This window comes from Microcebus murinus, chromosome 14 (genome assembly GCF_040939455.1).
Source record: "Microcebus murinus isolate Inina chromosome 14, M.murinus_Inina_mat1.0, whole genome shotgun sequence".
Taxonomy (NCBI): domain Eukaryota; kingdom Metazoa; phylum Chordata; class Mammalia; order Primates; family Cheirogaleidae; genus Microcebus; species Microcebus murinus.
In genome coordinates this window covers 80,996,350-81,014,052 of record NC_134117.1, presented here as the reverse complement: position 1 = coordinate 81,014,052, position 17,703 = coordinate 80,996,350, and the positions used below count along the sequence as shown (strand labels likewise).

The window sequence follows — 17,703 nt, the reverse complement described above, 5'->3', positions numbered from 1 at the left end:
TGGAAAACGCCCAAGCCCGTGGAGAACTGCCGGCACCGCTTCGTGGGGGCCGGGACCCTCCTCAGTGTCCTCCTGTGGCCCAGTCTAAGGGGCCTGGGCCTGGCCGGGGCTGCATTGGACCCCGACCACCCTGGCGTGTGGACTCGCTAAAAATCGGCCATTAGATATTGGATTCCAGCTTCCTTGAGGTCATTTCACTAATGAGTGCACCGGAAAGAGTTTCCTAATCCATCTGTGAGGGTGGCAACTGAAAGAGAATTTGAAAGCTGACAGAATAGGCGAGGGAAGGCATAGGAGATTTCCACACCCAGCAAGGAAGACTTTCCCGAAATGGAAGAAAGAAACGAGCAAACAGAGACACCGGTAGCCCGCCCGGAAAAGAGTCTGCCCCTGAGAGAAAGCACCCTGACCAGGTTCACCCGTGGGTGGGTGGCGAGCTAGCGGCATTCAGAAGAGCGAGGCCCGCAGTCTGTGCGGAAGACACCTGCGCCTGGGTGTGTGTGGCGGCGCGATTCACAAGCAGCTCTAGATGTTAAACCAAGGAGAAGCCAGGGAGTTCCCAACGCCCCAGGTGTCCTCAGCCCACGACTGGCTGCTGTGGGAATGCGAAGCCCGGCTCCTTGTCTCAGAGCGGGGTTCCCAGGAGGATCAGGCTGAAGCTGGGACTTGGCCTCAAAGTGTCCCCTCGCATGGCCACCCCCTTCCCCTTCCTGCTCCTCTACTCCTGGTGCCCCTCCATCCAGGGGCCAGACCTTAAAGAGTCACCGCAAGAGAATCCTGGTCCCAAAGGAGCCTTCTGGGGGACCGGTGCTGAGAGAGGTTGTGGGCATGGCCCGCTGGGGCTCTGCCCGACCCAGGGCTGAGAGATGCCACCTCCCAGCTCTGGGTCCCTGCAGGAAGTGTTGGCAAGCACAGGGCCGGTCCTCCAAAGGCCCAGGTGCAGGGAGCCCAGGCCAAGCAGCCTGTGGAAGAAGCCACTTGCCGTGCCACCCCGGGAACAGGACTGCAGGCCCCGGCCCTTCCCACCTCCTCCTCCTCCTCCTCCTCCTCCCCCCCGCCCCGCCCCCACAGGGCACAGGGCTCAGAGACACCTCAGACTCTTGCTACCCAAAGTGCAAAGGGCATCAGTTGCTCCTCCAACCCCCCCCCCAGCAGACCACGTTGTCCAGCCACCCCCTGGCCTCCCTGGGGTGCCCAGCAGAAAAGTGCAGACACCCACCGGACCCTCAGTCTCAGTTTTCGGAGGTTTTTGCCACTCTAAGGACCCGCAGGCCAGCTGGGCCTTCGGGCAGGACAGAGAGCCCCGGAATCCGACGTGGAGAGCTGCGTGTACGTCCCCATCAGGAGGCGGTCCCCACCTCCGCGGCTCTCCCCTTGCGGGGAGCGGCAGCCCAGCCGGCAGCCGCAGGGCCTCAGGGAAGACACCAGGCTGGGCCCCCGCGGCACAGCGGGGGCACGTCCCCCGCACTCACGCGACTTAGGGACGGCTGCTGGAGACTGCTGCGGCCACCCTGCTGCCGGGTTTCTGGAGGGCTTCCTGGAAGCAGCATCCACACCAAGCCCTTGGAAGGCCCAGGCGACGGAGGAGCCGGTCAGGCAGGGGCCGAGGACGGTGAGAGGCCGGGCGGGAAGGAGCGTGTCAGGCAGGGGCAGAGGACGGTGACCGGCCGGGCGGGCAGGAGCCGGTCAGGCGGGGGCCCAGGACAGTGACGGGCCTGGCCGGGGAGGAGTGCGTCAGGCAGGGGCAGAGGAGACGGGCTGGGTAAGGGTTAGGGTTACAGTTAGGGCACAATTCACAATCCCAAATACGTGGAAGCGACCCGAGTGCCCATCCTTCCAGGAGTGCATCAATAACACGTGGCGCGTGGACACCACGGAGTGCCATTCGGCTGTGAGGAGCAGCGGTGAGAGGGCGCCTCTCGTGTTCTCCTGGCCAGAGCTGGAACCCGTTCCAGTAAGCCAGGTATCCCAAGAATGGACACACGAGCACCACGTGAGCGCGCTCACCAGCAAATTGGTACGAACGGATGGACGCCTAAGTGGACAGAGAGGAATCACCTTCATCGGGTGGGTGTCGGGCGGGCGGGTGGGGGGAGGGGAGGGGCATACACATCCATTAGGCATGGGGTGGGTGCGCACCGACTGGGGGATGGGCGCACTTGAAGCTCTGACCCGAGGGGGGAGGCTTGGAGAGGGCAAGGCACCCGACCTTAACATTGGTACCCCCACAATACGCTGGAACAACATGAGAGGTGTATGAATAAGAACACAGGGGGGGCCGGGCGCGGTGGCTCACGCCTGTAATCCTAGCTCTCTGGGAGGCCGAGGCGGGCGGATTGCTCCAGGTCAGGAGTTCGAAACCAGCCTGAGCAAGAGCGAGACCCCGTCTCTACTAAAAATAGAAAGAAATTAATTGGCCAACTAATATATATAGAAAAACACAGCCGGGCGTGGTGGTGCATGCCTGTAGTCCCAACTACTCGGGAGGCTGAGGCAGCAGGATTGCTTGAGCCCGGAGATTGAGGTTGCTGTGAGCTAGGCTGACGCCATGGCACTCACTCTAGCCTGGGCAGCAAAACGAGACTCTGTCTCAAAAAAAAAAAAAAAAAGAACACAGGGGGGAGGGCGGCACGGGCAACACATGTCACCTGAATACTTGTACTCCCATCATCTGCTTGAAAAGAGAGAGAAAAGAAAATGCAATCCTAGAGGTAAGAGACACTTTTTAAAAATAATGAATCCGAAGAGAAAAGTAAAAGGAGGCCTGTGGAGCAGGTCTGGGTGTGACTCCGGATCCCCCAACATCAGGTGCCACCACCAAAGATTCCTGCGTGTAGCCCATAGAACCCCAAAAGCAACGGGACGAGTTCTGGTCACATACTCCCTCAAAATGACATCCTGGCCTTCTTCTGGAACTCCCTCCCCTCTCAGACTCTCAAGGTTTCCTCCAGCGTGTCGGTTCCCACAGAGCAGACCTTTGGTCTGAGACCTGACAGTCCAGATGCCACGCATGCTGCCGCGTGGCGGCGGTGTCGCGGCTTGGGACAAGAGGAGGCCCCACGGTGCGGGCTGGGGCGCCAGGCACCGCGCGGGCGCTGAGGGTGGGGGTGACCCCCACCCCGGGCCGCCGCCGCGCTCCCAGAAAGGGGACAGAACAAGAGGCAAAAAAAAAAATAAAGCAGCAGCCTGTGGCACCCGGTATTCCCAGGCGGTCTCCCATCCAAGTACTAACCAGGCCCGACCCTGCTTAGCTTCCGAGACCAGACGAGATCGGGGGCGTTCAGGGTGGTGTGGCCCTAGACGGCGGCGGAGGGCGCCCCTGCCCCGCTCGAGAAGCCGAGCCTCTCTGGGCTTCCCCGCCGCCGCCTCCCGCCCCAGGCCCCGCGCCGGGCCGGGCCGGTTGAGTTCGCCGGCCGGGTCCCGCGGGCTCCCAGGGACGGGGGTGATGGGCGGGGCGGGGCGGGGTGGGGGGCTGTCTCTCTATACACACACACACACACTCACACTCACTCACACAAGATGCGCCTCCACGGCTGGACTCGCCAAGGTGGAGCCCTCCCAGCCCCCCTCGTCTCCTCGCCCGGCCTCCTTCACCTACCCGCTGCCCACCCCCAGCGCGTTGCTGCTGCTGACTGCGCACGCGCGGGATGCTCGCCCTTTGACCCCAGCCAGGGGCCGCCCTCCCCCACAACCCCTTTCAGCTGCGCCCCCCCCCTCGCCCTGTGGGTGGGCTGCCGCCTATTCCCCCGGGCCAGGGCTGGGGCACAGCCAGTGTATGGGGCGTCTCTCTCTGGGGATGTGTCCCATGGGTGGGGTGGGGTGGCGTGGTTTGGGGGGCGCTGAAGAAATCAGTCCCCTCCATCTCCTACCTCTGGAAAACGCCCAAGCCCGTGGAGAACTGCCGGCACCGCTTCGTGGGGGCCGGGACCCTCCTCAGTGTCCTCCTGTGGCCCAGTCTAAGGGGCCTGGGCCTGGCCGGGGCTGCATTGGACCCCGACCACCCTGGCGTGTGGACTCGCTAAAAATCGGCCATTAGATATTGGATTCCAGCTTCCTTGAGGTCATTTCACTAATGAGTGCACCGGAAAGAGTTTCCTAATCCATCTGTGAGGGTGGCAACTGAAAGAGAATTTGAAAGCTGACAGAATAGGCGAGGGAAGGCATAGGAGATTTCCACACCCAGCAAGGAAGACTTTCCCGAAATGGAAGAAAGAAACGAGCAAACAGATACACCGGTAGCCCGCCCGGAAAAGAGTCTGCCCCTGAGAGAAAGCACCCTGACCAGGTTCACCCGTGGGTGGGTGGCGAGCTAGCGGCATTCAGAAGAGCGAGGCCCGCAGTCTGTGCGGAAGACACCTGCGCCTGGGTGTGTGTGGCGGCGCGATTCACAAGCAGCTCTAGATGTTAAACCAAGGAGAAGCCAGGGAGTTCCCAACGCCCCAGGTGTCCTCAGCCCACGACTGGCTGCTGTGGGAATGCGAAGCCCGGCTCCTTGTCTCAGAGCGGGGTTCCCAGGAGGATCAGGCTGAAGCTGGGACTTGGCCTCAAAGTGTCCCCTCGCATGGCCACCCCCTTCCCCTTCCTGCTCCTCTACTCCTGGTGCCCCTCCATCCAGGGGCCAGACCTTAAAGAGTCACCGCAAGAGAATCCTGGTCCCAAAGGAGCCTTCTGGGGGACCGGTGCTGAGAGAGGTTGTGGGCATGGCCCGCTGGGGCTCTGCCCGACCCAGGGCTGAGAGATGCCACCTCCCAGCTCTGGGTCCCTGCAGGAAGTGTTGGCAAGCACAGGGCCGGTCCTCCAAAGGCCCAGGTGCAGGGAGCCCAGGCCAAGCAGCCTGTGGAAGAAGCCACTTGCCGTGCCACCCCGGGAACAGGACTGCAGGCCCCGGCCCTTCCCACCTCCTCCTCCTCCTCCTCCTCCTCCCCCCCGCCCCGCCCCCACAGGGCACAGGGCTCAGAGACACCTCAGACTCTTGCTACCCAAAGTGCAAAGGGCATCAGTTGCTCCTCCAACCCCCCCCCCAGGAGACCACGTTGTCCAGCCACCCCCTGGCCTCCCTGGGGTGCCCAGCAGAAAAGTGCAGACACCCACCGGACCCTCAGTCTCAGTTTTCGGAGGTTTTTGCCACTCTAAGGACCCGCAGGCCAGCTGGGCCTTCGGGCAGGACAGAGAGCCCCGGAATCCGACGTGGAGAGCTGCGTGTACGTCCCCATCAGGAGGCGGTCCCCACCTCCGCGGCTCTCCCCTTGCGGGGAGCGGCAGCCCAGCCGGCAGCCACAGGGCCTCAGGGAAGACACCAGGCTGGGCCCCCGCGGCACAGCGGGGGCACGTCCCCCGCACTCACGCGACTTAGGGACGGCTGCTGGAGACTGCTGCGGCCACCCTGCTGCCGGGTTTCTGGAGGGCTTCCTGGAAGCAGCATCCACACCAAGCCCTTGGAAGGCCCAGGCGACGGAGGAGCCGGTCAGGCAGGGGCCGAGGACGGTGAGAGGCCGGGCGGGAAGGAGCGTGTCAGGCAGGGGCAGAGGACGGTGACCGGCCGGGCGGGCAGGAGCCGGTCAGGCGGGGGCCCAGGACAGTGACGGGCCTGGCCGGGGAGGAGTGCGTCAGGCAGGGGCAGAGGAGACGGGCTGGGTAAGGGTTAGGGTTACAGTTAGGGCACAATTCACAATCCCAAATACGTGGAAGCGACCCGAGTGCCCATCCTTCCAGGAGTGCATCAATAACACGTGGCGCGTGGACACCACGGAGTGCCATTCGGCTGTGAGGAGCAGCGGTGAGAGGGCGCCTCTCGTGTTCTCCTGGCCAGAGCTGGAACCCGTTCCAGTAAGCCAGGTATCCCAAGAATGGACACACGAGCACCACGTGAGCGCGCTCACCAGCAAATTGGTACGAACGGATGGACGCCTAAGTGGACAGAGAGGAATCACCTTCATCGGGTGGGTGTCGGGCGGGCGGGTGGGGGGAGGGGAGGGGCATACACATCCATTAGGCATGGGGTGGGTGCGCACCGACTGGGGGATGGGCGCACTTGAAGCTCTGACCCGAGGGGGGAGGCTTGGAGAGGGCAAGGCACCCGACCTTAACATTGGTACCCCCACAATACGCTGGAACAACATGAGAGGTGTATGAATAAGAACACAGGGGGGGCCGGGCGCGGTGGCTCACGCCTGTAATCCTAGCTCTCTGGGAGGCCGAGGCGGGCGGATTGCTCCAGGTCAGGAGTTCGAAACCAGCCTGAGCAAGAGCGAGACCCCGTCTCTACTAAAAATAGAAAGAAATTAATTGGCCAACTAATATATATAGAAAAACACAGCCGGGCGTGGTGGTGCATGCCTGTAGTCCCAACTACTCGGGAGGCTGAGGCAGCAGGATTGCTTGAGCCCGGAGATTGAGGTTGCTGTGAGCTAGGCTGACGCCATGGCACTCACTCTAGCCTGGGCAGCAAAACGAGACTCTGTCTCAAAAAAAAAAAAAAAAAAGAACACAGGGGGGAGGGCGGCACGGGCAACACATGTCACCTGAATACTTGTACTCCCATCATCTGCTTGAAAAGAGAGAGAAAAGAAAATGCAATCCTAGAGGTAAGAGACACTTTTTAAAAATAATGAATCCGAAGAGAAAAGTAAAAGGAGGCCTGTGGAGCAGGTCTGGGTGTGACTCCGGATCCCCCAACATCAGGTGCCACCACCAAAGATTCCTGCGTGTAGCCCATAGAACCCCAAAAGCAACGGGACGAGTTCTGGTCACATACTCCCTCAAAATGACATCCTGGCCTTCTTCTGGAACTCCCTCCCCTCTCAGACTCTCAAGGTTTCCTCCAGCGTGTCGGTTCCCACAGAGCAGACCTTTGGTCTGAGACCTGACAGTCCAGATGCCACGCATGCTGCCGCGTGGCGGCGGTGTCGCGGCTTGGGACAAGAGGAGGCCCCACGGTGCGGGCTGGGGCGCCAGGCACCGCGCGGGCGCTGAGGGTGGGGGTGACCCCCACCCCGGGCCGCCGCCGCGCTCCCAGAAAGGGGACAGAACAAGAGGCAAAAAAAAAAAAAAAAGCAGCAGCCTGTGGCACCCGGTATTCCCAGGCGGTCTCCCATCCAAGTACTAACCAGGCCCGACCCTGCTTAGCTTCCGAGACCAGACGAGATCGGGGGCGTTCAGGGTGGTGTGGCCCTAGACGGCGGCGGAGGGCGCCCCTGCCCCGCTCGAGAAGCCGAGCCTCTCTGGGCTTCCCCGCCGCCGCCTCCCGCCCCAGGCCCCGCGCCGGGCCGGGCCGGTTGAGTTCGCCGGCCGGGTCCCGCGGGCTCCCAGGGACGGGGGTGATGGGCGGGGCGGGGCGGGGTGGGGGGCTGTCTCTCTATACACACACACACACACTCACACTCACTCACACAAGATGCGCCTCCACGGCTGGACTCGCCAAGGTGGAGCCCTCCCAGCCCCCCTCGTCTCCTCGCCCGGCCTCCTTCACCTACCCGCTGCCCACCCCCAGCGCGTTGCTGCCGCTGACTGCGCACGCGCGGGACGCTCGCCCTTTGACCCCAGCCAGGGGCCGCCCTCCCCCACAACCCCTTTCAGCTGCGCCCCCCCCCTCGCCCTGTGGGTGGGCTGCCGCCTATTCCCCCGGGCCAGGGCTGGGGCACAGCCAGTGTATGGGGCGTCTCTCTCTGGGGATGTGTCCCATGGGTGGGGTGGGGTGGCGTGGTTTGGGGGGCGCTGAAGAAATCAGTCCCCTCCATCTCCTACCTCTGGAAAACGCCCAAGCCCGTGGAGAACTGCCGGCACCGCTTCGTGGGGGCCGGGACCCTCCTCAGTGTCCTCCTGTGGCCCAGTCTAAGGGGCCTGGGCCTGGCCGGGGCTGCATTGGACCCCGACCACCCTGGCGTGTGGACTCGCTAAAAATCGGCCATTAGATATTGGATTCCAGCTTCCTTGAGGTCATTTCACTAATGAGTGCACCGGAAAGAGTTTCCTAATCCATCTGTGAGGGTGGCAACTGAAAGAGAATTTGAAAGCTGACAGAATAGGCGAGGGAAGGCATAGGAGATTTCCACACCCAGCAAGGAAGACTTTCCCGAAATGGAAGAAAGAAACGAGCAAACAGAGACACCGGTAGCCCGCCCGGAAAAGAGTCTGCCCCTGAGAGAAAGCACCCTGACCAGGTTCACCCGTGGGTGGGTGGCGAGCTAGCGGCATTCAGAAGAGCGAGGCCCGCAGTCTGTGCGGAAGACACCTGCGCCTGGGTGTGTGTGGCGGCGCGATTCACAAGCAGCTCTAGATGTTAAACCAAGGAGAAGCCAGGGAGTTCCCAACGCCCCAGGTGTCCTCAGCCCACGACTGGCTGCTGTGGGAATGCGAAGCCCGGCTCCTTGTCTCAGAGCGGGGTTCCCAGGAGGATCAGGCTGAAGCTGGGACTTGGCCTCAAAGTGTCCCCTCGCATGGCCACCCCCTTCCCCTTCCTGCTCCTCTACTCCTGGTGCCCCTCCATCCAGGGGCCAGACCTTAAAGAGTCACCGCAAGAGAATCCTGGTCCCAAAGGAGCCTTCTGGGGGACCGGTGCTGAGAGAGGTTGTGGGCATGGCCCGCTGGGGCTCTGCCCGACCCAGGGCTGAGAGATGCCACCTCCCAGCTCTGGGTCCCTGCAGGAAGTGTTGGCAAGCACAGGGCCGGTCCTCCAAAGGCCCAGGTGCAGGGAGCCCAGGCCAAGCAGCCTGTGGAAGAAGCCACTTGCCGTGCCACCCCGGGAACAGGACTGCAGGCCCCGGCCCTTCCCACCTCCTCCTCCTCCTCCTCCTCCTCCCCCCCGCCCCGCCCCCACAGGGCACAGGGCTCAGAGACACCTCAGACTCTTGCTACCCAAAGTGCAAAGGGCATCAGTTGCTCCTCCAACCCCCCCCCCAGCAGACCACGTTGTCCAGCCACCCCCTGGCCTCCCTGGGGTGCCCAGCAGAAAAGTGCAGACACCCACCGGACCCTCAGTCTCAGTTTTCGGAGGTTTTTGCCACTCTAAGGACCCGCAGGCCAGCTGGGCCTTCGGGCAGGACAGAGAGCCCCGGAATCCGACGTGGAGAGCTGCGTGTACGTCCCCATCAGGAGGCGGTCCCCACCTCCGCGGCTCTCCCCTTGCGGGGAGCGGCAGCCCAGCCGGCAGCCGCAGGGCCTCAGGGAAGACACCAGGCTGGGCCCCCGCGGCACAGCGGGGGCACGTCCCCCGCACTCATGCGACTTAGGGACGGCTGCTGGAGACTGCTGCGGCCACCCTGCTGCCGGGTTTCTGGAGGGCTTCCTGGAAGCAGCATCCACACCAAGCCCTTGGAAGGCCCAGGCGACGGAGGAGCCGGTCAGGCAGGGGCCGAGGACGGTGAGAGGCCGGGCGGGAAGGAGCGTGTCAGGCAGGGGCAGAGGACGGTGACCGGCCGGGCGGGGAGGAGCCGGTCAGGCGGGGGCCCAGGACAGTGACGGGCCTGGCCGGGGAGGAGTGCGTCAGGCAGGGGCAGAGGAGACGGGCTGGGTAAGGGTTAGGGTTACAGTTAGGGCACAATTCACAATCCCAAATACGTGGAAGCGACCCGAGTGCCCATCCTTCCAGGAGTGCATCAATAACACGTGGCGCGTGGACACCACGGAGTGCCATTCGGCTGTGAGGAGCAGCGGTGAGAGGGCGCCTCTCGTGTTCTCCTGGCCAGAGCTGGAACCCGTTCCAGTAAGCCAGGTATCCCAAGAATGGACACACGAGCACCACGTGAGCGCGCTCACCAGCAAATTGGTACGAACGGATGGACGCCTAAGTGGACAGAGAGGAATCACCTTCATCGGGTGGGTGTCGGGCGGGCGGGTGGGGGGAGGGGAGGGGCATACACATCCATTAGGCATGGGGTGGGTGCGCACCGACTGGGGGATGGGCGCACTTGAAGCTCTGACCCGAGGGGGGAGGCTTGGAGAGGGCAAGGCACCCGACCTTAACATTGGTACCCCCACAATACGCTGGAACAACATGAGAGGTGTATGAATAAGAACACAGGGGGGGCCGGGCGCGGTGGCTCACGCCTGTAATCCTAGCTCTCTGGGAGGCCGAGGCGGGCGGATTGCTCCAGGTCAGGAGTTCGAAACCAGCCTGAGCAAGAGCGAGACCCCGTCTCTACTAAAAATAGAAAGAAATTAATTGGCCAACTAATATATATAGAAAAACACAGCCGGGCGTGGTGGTGCATGCCTGTAGTCCCAACTACTCGGGAGGCTGAGGCAGCAGGATTGCTTGAGCCCGGAGATTGAGGTTGCTGTGAGCTAGGCTGACGCCATGGCACTCACTCTAGCCTGGGCAGCAAAACGAGACTCTGTCTCAAAAAAAAAAAAAAAAAAAAGAACACAGGGGGGAGGGCGGCACGGGCAACACATGTCACCTGAATACTTGTACTCCCATCATCTGCTTGAAAAGAGAGAGAAAAGAAAATGCAATCCTAGAGGTAAGAGACACTTTTTAAAAATAATGAATCCGAAGAGAAAAGTAAAAGGAGGCCTGTGGAGCAGGTCTGGGTGTGACTCCGGATCCCCCAACATCAGGTGCCACCACCAAAGATTCCTGCGTGTAGCCCATAGAACCCCAAAAGCAACGGGACGAGTTCTGGTCACATACTCCCTCAAAATGACATCCTGGCCTTCTTCTGGAACTCCCTCCCCTCTCAGACTCTCAAGGTTTCCTCCAGCGTGTCGGTTCCCACAGAGCAGACCTTTGGTCTGAGACCTGACAGTCCAGATGCCACGCATGCTGCCGCGTGGCGGCGGTGTCGCGGCTTGGGACAAGAGGAGGCCCCACGGTGCGGGCTGGGGCGCCAGGCACCGCGCGGGCGCTGAGGGTGGGGGTGACCCCCACCCCGGGCCGCCGCCGCGCTCCCAGAAAGGGGACAGAACAAGAGGCAAAAAAAAAAAAAAAAAGCAGCAGCCTGTGGCACCCGGTATTCCCAGGCGGTCTCCCATCCAAGTACTAACCAGGCCCGACCCTGCTTAGCTTCCGAGACCAGACGAGATCGGGGGCGTTCAGGGTGGTGTGGCCCTAGACGGCGGCGGAGGGCGCCCCTGCCCCGCTCGAGAAGCCGAGCCTCTCTGGGCTTCCCCGCCGCCGCCTCCCGCCCCAGGCCCCGCGCCGGGCCGGGCCGGTTGAGTTCGCCGGCCGGGTCCCGCGGGCTCCCAGGGACGGGGGTGATGGGCGGGGCGGGGCGGGGTGGGGGGCTGTCTCTCTATACACACACACACACACTCACACTCACTCACACAAGATGCGCCTCCACGGCTGGACTCGCCAAGGTGGAGCCCTCCCAGCCCCCCTCGTCTCCTCGCCAGGCCTCCTTCACCTACCCGCTGCCCACCCCCAGCGCGTTGCTGCCGCTGACTGCGCACGCGCGGGACGCTCGCCCTTTGACCCCAGCCAGGGGCCGCCCTCCCCCACAACCCCTTTCAGCTGCGCCCCCCCCCTCGCCCTGTGGGTGGGCTGCCGCCTATTCCCCCGGGCCAGGGCTGGGGCACAGCCAGTGTATGGGGCGTCTCTCTCTGGGGATGTGTCCCATGGGTGGGGTGGGGTGGTGTGGTTTGGGGGGCGCTGAAGAAATCAGTCCCCTCCATCTCCTACCTCTGGAAAACGCCCAAGCCCGTGGAGAACTGCCGGCACCGCTTCGTGGGGGCCGGGACCCTCCTCAGTGTCCTCCTGTGGCCCAGTCTAAGGGGCCTGGGCCTGGCCGGGGCTGCATTGGACCCCGACCACCCTGGCGTGTGGACTCGCTAAAAATCGGCCATTAGATATTGGATTCCAGCTTCCTTGAGGTCATTTCACTAATGAGTGCACCGGAAAGAGTTTCCTAATCCATCTGTGAGGGTGGCAACTGAAAGAGAATTTGAAAGCTGACAGAATAGGCGAGGGAAGGCATAGGAGATTTCCACACCCAGCAAGGAAGACTTTCCCGAAATGGAAGAAAGAAACGAGCAAACAGAGACACCGGTAGCCCGCCCGGAAAAGAGTCTGCCCCTGAGAGAAAGCACCCTGACCAGGTTCACCCGTGGGTGGGTGGCGAGCTAGCGGCATTCAGAAGAGCGAGGCCCGCAGTCTGTGCGGAAGACACCTGCGCCTGGGTGTGTGTGGCGGCGCGATTCACAAGCAGCTCTAGATGTTAAACCAAGGAGAAGCCAGGGAGTTCCCAACGCCCCAGGTGTCCTCAGCCCACGACTGGCTGCTGTGGGAATGCGAAGCCCGGCTCCTTGTCTCAGAGCGGGGTTCCCAGGAGGATCAGGCTGAAGCTGGGACTTGGCCTCAAAGTGTCCCCTCGCATGGCCACCCCCTTCCCCTTCCTGCTCCTCTACTCCTGGTGCCCCTCCATCCAGGGGCCAGACCTTAAAGAGTCACCGCAAGAGAATCCTGGTCCCAAAGGAGCCTTCTGGGGGACCGGTGCTGAGAGAGGTTGTGGGCATGGCCCGCTGGGGCTCTGCCCGACCCAGGGCTGAGAGATGCCACCTCCCAGCTCTGGGTCCCTGCAGGAAGTGTTGGCAAGCACAGGGCCGGTCCTCCAAAGGCCCAGGTGCAGGGAGCCCAGGCCAAGCAGCCTGTGGAAGAAGCCACTTGCCGTGCCACCCCGGGAACAGGACTGCAGGCCCCGGCCCTTCCCACCTCCTCCTCCTCCTCCTCCTCCTCCCCCCCGCCCCGCCCCCACAGGGCACAGGGCTCAGAGACACCTCAGACTCTTGCTACCCAAAGTGCAAAGGGCATCAGTTGCTCCTCCAACCCCCCCCCAGCAGACCACGTTGTCCAGCCACCCCCTGGCCTCCCTGGGGTGCCCAGCAGAAAAGTGCAGACACCCACCGGACCCTCAGTCTCAGTTTTCGGAGGTTTTTGCCACTCTAAGGACCCGCAGGCCAGCTGGGCCTTCGGGCAGGACAGAGAGCCCCGGAATCCGACGTGGAGAGCTGCGTGTACGTCCCCATCAGGAGGCGGTCCCCACCTCCGCGGCTCTCCCCTTGCGGGGAGCGGCAGCCCAGCCGGCAGCCGCAGGGCCTCAGGGAAGACACCAGGCTGGGCCCCCGCGGCACAGCGGGGGCACGTCCCCCGCACTCACGCGACTTAGGGACGGCTGCTGGAGACTGCTGCGGCCACCCTGCTGCCGGGTTTCTGGAGGGCTTCCTGGAAGCAGCATCCACACCAAGCCCTTGGAAGGCCCAGGCGACGGAGGAGCCGGTCAGGCAGGGGCCGAGGACGGTGAGAGGCCGGGCGGGAAGGAGCGTGTCAGGCAGGGGCAGAGGACGGTGACCGGCCGGGCGGGGAGGAGCCGGTCAGGCGGGGGCCCAGGACAGTGACGGGCCTGGCCGGGGAGGAGTGCGTCAGGCAGGGGCAGAGGAGACGGGCTGGGTAAGGGTTAGGGTTACAGTTAGGGCACAATTCACAATCCCAAATACGTGGAAGCGACCCGAGTGCCCATCCTTCCAGGAGTGCATCAATAACACGTGGCGCGTGGACACCACGGAGTGCCATTCGGCTGTGAGGAGCAGCGGTGAGAGGGCGCCTCTCGTGTTCTCCTGGCCAGAGCTGGAACCCGTTCCAGTAAGCCAGGTATCCCAAGAATGGACACACGAGCACCACGTGAGCGCGCTCACCAGCAAATTGGTACGAACGGATGGACGCCTAAGTGGACAGAGAGGAATCACCTTCATCGGGTGGGTGTCGGGCGGGCGGGTGGGGGGAGGGGAGGGGCATACACATCCATTAGGCATGGGGTGGGTGCGCACCGACTGGGGGATGGGCGCACTTGAAGCTCTGACCCGAGGGGGGAGGCTTGGAGAGGGCAAGGCACCCGACCTTAACATTGGTACCCCCACAATACGCTGGAACAACATGAGAGGTGTATGAATAAGAACACAGGGGGGGCCGGGCGCGGTGGCTCACGCCTGTAATCCTAGCTCTCTGGGAGGCCGAGGCGGGCGGATTGCTCCAGGTCAGGAGTTCGAAACCAGCCTGAGCAAGAGCGAGACCCCGTCTCTACTAAAAATAGAAAGAAATTAATTGGCCAACTAATATATATAGAAAAACACAGCCGGGCGTGGTGGTGCATGCCTGTAGTCCCAACTACTCGGGAGGCTGAGGCAGCAGGATTGCTTGAGCCCGGAGATTGAGGTTGCTGTGAGCTAGGCTGACGCCATGGCACTCACTCTAGCCTGGGCAGCAAAACGAGACTCTGTCTCAAAAAAAAAAAAAAAAAGAACACAGGGGGGAGGGCGGCACGGGCAACACATGTCACCTGAATACTTGTACTCCCATCATCTGCTTGAAAAGAGAGAGAAAAGAAAATGCAATCCTAGAGGTAAGAGACACTTTTTAAAAATAATGAATCCGAAGAGAAAAGTAAAAGGAGGCCTGTGGAGCAGGTCTGGGTGTGACTCCGGATCCCCCAACATCAGGTGCCACCACCAAAGATTCCTGCGTGTAGCCCATAGAACCCCAAAAGCAACGGGACGAGTTCTGGTCACATACTCCCTCAAAATGACATCCTGGCCTTCTTCTGGAACTCCCTCCCCTCTCAGACTCTCAAGGTTTCCTCCAGCGTGTCGGTTCCCACAGAGCAGACCTTTGGTCTGAGACCTGACAGTCCAGATGCCACGCATGCTGCCGCGTGGCGGCGGTGTCGCGGCTTGGGACAAGAGGAGGCCCCACGGTGCGGGCTGGGGCGCCAGGCACCGCGCGGGCGCTGAGGGTGGGGGTGACCCCCACCCCGGGCCGCCGCCGCGCTCCCAGAAAGGGGACAGAACAAGAGGCAAAAAAAAAAATAAAGCAGCAGCCTGTGGCACCCGGTATTCCCAGGCGGTCTCCCATCCAAGTACTAACCAGGCCCGACCCTGCTTAGCTTCCGAGACCAGACGAGATCGGGGGCGTTCAGGGTGGTGTGGCCCTAGACGGCGGCGGAGGGCGCCCCTGCCCCGCTCGAGAAGCCGAGCCTCTCTGGGCTTCCCCGCCGCCGCCTCCCGCCCCAGGCCCCGCGCCGGGCCGGGCCGGTTGAGTTCGCCGGCCGGGTCCCGCGGGCTCCCAGGGACGGGGGTTATGGGCGGGGCGGGGCGGGGTGGGGGGCTGTCTCTCTATACACACACACACACACTCACACTCACTCACACAAGATGCGCCTCCACGGCTGGACTCGCCAAGGTGGAGCCCTCCCAGCCCCCCTCGTCTCCTCGCCCGGCCTCCTTCACCTACCCGCTGCCCACCCCCAGCGCGTTGCTGCTGCTGACTGCGCACGCGCGGGATGCTCGCCCTTTGACCCCAGCCAGGGGCCGCCCTCCCCCACAACCCCTTTCAGCTGCGCCCCCCCCCTCGCCCTGTGGGTGGGCTGCCGCCTATTCCCCCGGGCCAGGGCTGGGGCACAGCCAGTGTATGGGGCGTCTCTCTCTGGGGATGTGTCCCATGGGTGGGGTGGGGTGGCGTGGTTTGGGGGGCGCTGAAGAAATCAGTCCCCTCCATCTCCTACCTCTGGAAAACGCCCAAGCCCGTGGAGAACTGCCGGCACCGCTTCGTGGGGGCCGGGACCCTCCTCAGTGTCCTCCTGTGGCCCAGTCTAAGGGGCCTGGGCCTGGCTGGGGCTGCATTGGACCCCGACCACCCTGGCGTGTGGACTCGCTAAAAATCGGCCATTAGATATTGGATTCCAGCTTCCTTGAGGTCATTTCACTAATGAGTGCACCGGAAAGAGTTTCCTAATCCATCTGTGAGGGTGGCAACTGAAAGAGAATTTGAAAGCTGACAGAATAGGCGAGGGAAGGCATAGGAGATTTCCACACCCAGCAAGGAAGACTTTCCCGAAATGGAAGAAAGAAACGAGCAAACAGAGACACCGGTAGCCCGCCCGGAAAAGAGTCTGCCCCTGAGAGAAAGCACCCTGACCAGGTTCACCCGTGGGTGGGTGGCGAGCTAGCGGCATTCAGAAGAGCGAGGCCCGCAGTCTGTGCGGAAGACACCTGCGCCTGGGTGTGTGTGGCGGCGCGATTCACAAGCAGCTCTAGATGTTAAACCAAGGAGAAGCCAGGGAGTTCCCAACGCCCCAGGTGTCCTCAGCCCACGACTGGCTGCTGTGGGAATGCGAAGCCCGGCTCCTTGTCTCAGAGCGGGGTTCCCAGGAGGATCAGGCTGAAGCTGGGACTTGGCCTCAAAGTGTCCCCTCGCATGGCCACCCCCTTCCCCTTCCTGCTCCTCTACTCCTGGTGCCCCTCCATCCAGGGGCCAGACCTTAAAGAGTCACCGCAAGAGAATCCTGGTCCCAAAGGAGCCTTCTGGGGGACCGGTGCTGAGAGAGGTTGTGGGCATGGCCCGCTGGGGCTCTGCCCGACCCAGGGCTGAGAGATGCCACCTCCCAGCTCTGGGTCCCTGCAGGAAGTGTTGGCAAGCACAGGGCCGGTCCTCCAAAGGCCCAGGTGCAGGGAGCCCAGGCCAAGCAGCCTGTGGAAGAAGCCACTTGCCGTGCCACCCCGGGAACAGGACTGCAGGCCCCGGCCCTTCCCACCTCCTCCTCCTCCTCCTCCTCCTCCCCCCCGCCCCGCCCCCACAGGGCACAGGGCTCAGAGACACCTCAGACTCTTGCTACCCAAAGTGCAAAGGGCATCAGTTGCTCCTCCAACCCCCCCCCCAGGAGACCACGTTGTCCAGCCACCCCCTGGCCTCCCTGGGGTGCCCAGCAGAAAAGTGCAGACACCCACCGGACCCTCAGTCTCAGTTTTCGGAGGTTTTTGCCACTCTAAGGACCCGCAGGCCAGCTGGGCCTTCGGGCAGGACAGAGAGCCCCGGAATCCGACGTGGAGAGCTGCGTGTACGTCCCCATCAGGAGGCGGTCCCCACCTCCGCGGCTCTCCCCTTGCGGGGAGCGGCAGCCCAGCCGGCAGCCGCAGGGCCTCAGGGAAGACACCAGGCTGGGCCCCCGCGGCACAGCGGGGGCACGTCCCCCGCACTCACGCGACTTAGGGACGGCTGCTGGAGACTGCTGCGGCCACCCTGCTGCCGGGTTTCTGGAGGGCTTCCTGGAAGCAGCATCCACACCAAGCCCTTGGAAGGCCCAGGCGACGGAGGAGCCGGTCAGGCAGGGGCCGAGGACGGTGAGAGGCCGGGCGGGAAGGAGCGTGTCAGGCAGGGGCAGAGGACGGTGACCGGCCGGGCAGGCAGGAGCCGGTCAGGCGGGGGCCCAGGACAGTGACGGGCCTGGCCGGGGACGAGTGCGTCAGGCAGGGGCAGAGGAGACGGGCTGGGTAAGGGTTAGGGTTACAGTTAGGGCACAATTCACAATCCCAAATACGTGGAAGCGACCCGAGTGCCCATCCTTCCAGGAGTGCATCAATAACACGTGGCGCGTGGACACCACGGAGTGCCATTCGGCTGTGAGGAGCAGCGGTGAGAGGGCGCCTCTCGTGTTCTCCTGGCCAGAGCTGGAACCCGTTCCAGTAAGCCAGGTATCCCAAGAATGGACACACGAGCACCACGTGAGCGCGCTCACCAGCAAATTGGTACGAACGGATGGACGCCTAAGTGGACAGAGAGGAATCACCTTCATCGGGTGGGTGTCGGGCGGGCGGGTGGGGGGAGGGGAGGGGCATACACATCCATTAGGCATGGGGTGGGTGCGCACCGACTGGGGGATGGGCGCACTTGAAGCTCTGACCCGAGGGGGGAGGCTTGGAGAGGGCAAGGCACCCGAC

The 17,703-nt window shown here is 63.0% G+C and overlaps 4 non-coding genes across 4 annotated transcripts; all 4 read right to left on the bottom strand.

Annotated features, from left to right (window-relative positions):
• Nucleotides 1-3,183: 3,183 nt before the first annotated feature.
• On the bottom strand, nucleotides 3,184-3,302 carry LOC142875773 (5S ribosomal RNA). Its single transcript, XR_012923065.1, has one exon. It is a non-coding gene; the product is annotated as a 5S ribosomal RNA (ribosomal RNA).
• A 3,755-nt stretch (nucleotides 3,303-7,057) lies between these two features.
• On the bottom strand, nucleotides 7,058-7,176 carry LOC142875762 (5S ribosomal RNA). Its single transcript, XR_012923056.1, has one exon. It is a non-coding gene; the product is annotated as a 5S ribosomal RNA (ribosomal RNA).
• Nucleotides 7,177-10,934: 3,758 nt separating this feature from the next.
• On the bottom strand, nucleotides 10,935-11,053 carry LOC142875751 (5S ribosomal RNA). The gene has a single exon (XR_012923046.1). It is a non-coding gene; the product is annotated as a 5S ribosomal RNA (ribosomal RNA).
• A 3,752-nt stretch (nucleotides 11,054-14,805) lies between these two features.
• On the bottom strand, nucleotides 14,806-14,924 carry LOC142875740 (5S ribosomal RNA). Its single transcript, XR_012923035.1, has one exon. It is a non-coding gene; the product is annotated as a 5S ribosomal RNA (ribosomal RNA).
• Nucleotides 14,925-17,703: the final 2,779 nt, after the last annotated feature.